We start from the raw sequence: 3,693 nt of genomic DNA, 5'->3' as shown, positions 1-3,693 counted from the left end.
ACATCCATAATCAATCAATAACATTGATAAACTGTAATTTATACATATTTTTACCCTATTCTTAACGCATTTTATGGATGATTTTCCTTTAGAATTGGTGAATTCGATGATCCTAATGCTTTAATTTCATATTTTATACTTAGGAGAGCATAGGAGAGCGAAAGGAACGACAAACGGGCAAAAAATGAAGAAAATGGGCCAAAGTACGAATCAACACGGCCTGGACCTCCTCACACGGGCAAACCACACGACCGTGTCAATTTGGTAGGCTCAAGCACGGCCTGAAGTAATCTCACACGGTCGTGTCCCAACCGAGCCCAAGTTGAGTCCAATTCGGAAAAGGCTAATTTTGAGGGCTCTTAGGCATTCCAAAGCCTATAAATACACCATAGAGGAGGAAGGAAAGGGAGACACACAAGGAGGAAGGAAGGAATTACTCCAAGAAAGCCGATTGATCCATCTCAGAAGCCAGATTCATCATCAGGACTGAAGATCTCTCCTCAATTCCCCCTTCAGGAGTTTTGGGCTTTCTTTATGTTTTGTATTCTTTATTATTCTGAGATGTTTTCTTATTTAGTTATGAACTAAAACCCCTAAATACCTAAGGAGAATGAAACCTAAGACGAATCTTGTTATTATTTTCTGAATTGTATGATAAATATTAAACTAGTTCTTAATTATGTGTTCTTAATTCTTGTTTTGGTATCCCAGGATACCGATTCAAGATAAGCTCTTATTTAGAGGAGGAATAGACCCTGTCTAAGAGTACATTTGTCATAATTAAGCGAACTTGTTTGTGTGCCTAGACATAGGGTGACAAGATTTTGTCGGATTAGGGTGAAACCTAATTAGGGGATCCATAGATCGAGTTAATGCAACCCTAGGATGTTAATTAGAGAAAGGTCTCAATTATTCAATCTAGGGATTAGACGTTATTAGTCTTTAATAGGGATAATAACATAACTTAGGGATCTCTACGGAACAAGTTAACTGAATAAATCGTCTGATTCGGAGCCAGAATAACAAGTAAAGTCTAGGTGGATTTTTCCTTAGGTATTGTCTCAATCAATCGATTTTTCTAAAAGCAATTCCCCAATTCTACTTTCTGTGAGTTCTTAGTTTAGATAATTAGTTAGTTAAAGCAAAACCTCTTTCTTCTTAGGCTAGATAATAAAAAGACGGTCATTACTAGTACTTTTAGTTCCTTTGGGTTTGACAATCCAGTCTTGCTAAAACTATACTACTATTCGATAGGTACACTTGCCTACATCGTGATAATAGTTAGCTTCAAGAACGATTAATTATAAATATTTAAAACCTATCACGGAATAAAGCGATCAAGTTTTTGGCACCGTTGCCAGGGAGCTAAGATATTAGGAACGCTCAATTTTTATTACTTTAGCCATTTATTTTTCTTGCAATCTAATTTTTTTTATTAATTTCCTTTTTCTTTCTCTTGGCAGGTTTTTATAGTTTATGACTAGAAGAAACTCGTCAAGACCACTACTTTTTGACGAAGAAATTGATAGTACAGTTCGCAGAAACCAATGGGAAATAAGGCGAAGCTTAAGATACACAGAGAACGAGCAAGAGGGCGATACTTAACCCCCAACCGAAGAGATGGCTGAAAACCAAGACAATCAAGTCAACATCCTGCTCCACGTACTATGTATGATTATGCTAAACCTACTTTAACAGGAACTGAGTCAAGTATAGTTAGGCCTGCTATTACTGCAAATAACTTTTAACTAAAACCTAACACTATTCAAATGATACAGTAATTTGTTCAATTTGATGGTTTGCAGGGTGAGGATCCAAACACCCATTTGGAAAATTTCCTGGAACTATGCGATACATTTAAAATCAATGGCATTTCTGATGATGCCATACGTCTTCGGTTGTTTCCCTTTTCATTGAGGAACAAAGCTAAAAAGTGGTTGAACTCGTTACTCATTGAGGAACAAAGCTAAAAAGTGGTTGAACTCGTTACCACGAGGGTCAATCACTACTTGGGAACAAATGATCGAAAAATTTCTTTTAAAATATTTTTCGCCGGCTAAAATGGCTAAATTACGTAATGATATCTCTTATTTTGTGCAAATGGATTTAGAAACACTCTACTATGCATGGGAGAGATACAAGGACCTTTTGAGAAGGTGCCCTCACCATGGGTTACCGCTTTGGCTTTAGGTTTAAACATTCCATAATGGCCTGAATCCTTCGACTCGACAAATGGTTGACGTAGCTGCTAGCAGAACCATCAATAATAAAACATCTGAAGATGCTTATGAGTTCGTAGAGGAGATGTCACTGAATAGCTATCAGTGGCAAGTCATGAGGACAAAGCCAACGAAAACGGCCGGTGTTTATAACGTCGATTCGGTCACCATTCTCTCTAATCAGGTAGAACTCTTGAATAAGAAAATTGATGGTTTTCTTAGTTCTTCACAGGTTCACACAGTAATGTAGTACGAAGTAAGTGGAGGTGGAACAAGCCATTCGGAATATCAACCTTATGGCCACAACATGGATAACGAGCAGTTAAATTACATGGGTAATAATCCTCGACCTCAAAACAATCCATATAGTAACACTTATAATGCAGGTTGGAGGAACCACCCAAATTTCTCATGGGAAGGCCAAGCAAATCAGAGACCACCTCCAGGCTACCAGCAGCCACCCTATCAACAGGAAAAGAAACTGAACCTTGAAGAGATGCTCACAAAGTTTATCTTGGTGTCAGAAACCCATTTTTAGAACACTGAAACAGCACTTAAAAATCAACAAGCGTCAATCCAAGGGCTCGAAAATCAGATAGGCCAGCTATCCAAACTGATTTCAGAAAGACCACTAGGAAGTTTACTTAGTAACACCAAATCAAAAGAGCAAGTAAAAGCAGTTACACTAAAGTGTGGGAAAGTGTTATCAGAATCTGAAAAGAAGCTAACACAAGAAGCCATGATAAGCGAAAGGGGGGAAGAAAAACCCAAAAATAGTGACAAATTAGTGCCGAATGAATATAAACCACCAGTTCCATACCCAGCAAAATTGAAAAAAGATCGCATTGATGCACAATTCGGTAAGTTTCTTGAACTTTTTAAGCAATTACATATAAACTTACCTTTTGTTGAAGCCATCTCGCAGATGCTGACATATGCAAAATTTTTGAAGGAGCTTCTAACAAATAAAAGGAAGTTTGAGGACTTATCTACAGTAGAACTCAACGAGGAGTGCTCAGCCATACTCCAAAACAAGCTGCCAACCAAACTGAAAGATCCAGGAAGTTTTACTATCCCTTGCTTAATTGGTAGTCTGAATGTTGAGAAAGTACTAGCTGATTTAGGCGTTAGCATTAATTTGATGCCATATAAAATGTTCAAACAACTTGGTCTTGGGGAACCTAAACCTACTAGGATGAGTATGCAATTAGCCGATAGTTCTGTTAAATATCCTAGGGGTATTATAGAAGATGTACTTGAGAAAGTAGATAAGTTCATATTTCCTGTTGACTTTGTTGTGCTTGACATGGATGAAGATGTGGAAGTACCCTTAATTTTAGGGCGCCCATTTTTAGCCACTGCTAGCGCTGTAATCGATGTAGGTGACGGTAAATTGGAACTTAGAGTAGTTGACGAGGAGATTATCTTTAAAATTTATGATGCTATGAGGTTCTATAGGGAACAAGATGATTCA

At 37.7% G+C, this 3,693-nt stretch overlaps 1 non-coding gene across 1 annotated transcript; it reads right to left on the bottom strand.

The window, feature by feature from the left end:
• Positions 1-2,067: 2,067 nt before the first annotated feature.
• LOC121205137 (small nucleolar RNA R71) lies at positions 2,068-2,174 on the bottom strand. Its single transcript, XR_005900221.1, has one exon. It is a non-coding gene; the product is annotated as a small nucleolar RNA R71 (small nucleolar RNA).
• Between the last annotated feature and the right edge of the window lie 1,519 nt (positions 2,175-3,693).

Source organism: Gossypium hirsutum, chromosome A08 (genome assembly GCF_007990345.1).
Source record: "Gossypium hirsutum isolate 1008001.06 chromosome A08, Gossypium_hirsutum_v2.1, whole genome shotgun sequence".
Classification (NCBI taxonomy): Eukaryota; Viridiplantae; Streptophyta; class Magnoliopsida; order Malvales; family Malvaceae; genus Gossypium; species Gossypium hirsutum.
The sequence above is the reverse complement of the archived record's forward strand: the minus strand, read 5'-3'. Positions and strand labels throughout refer to the sequence as shown.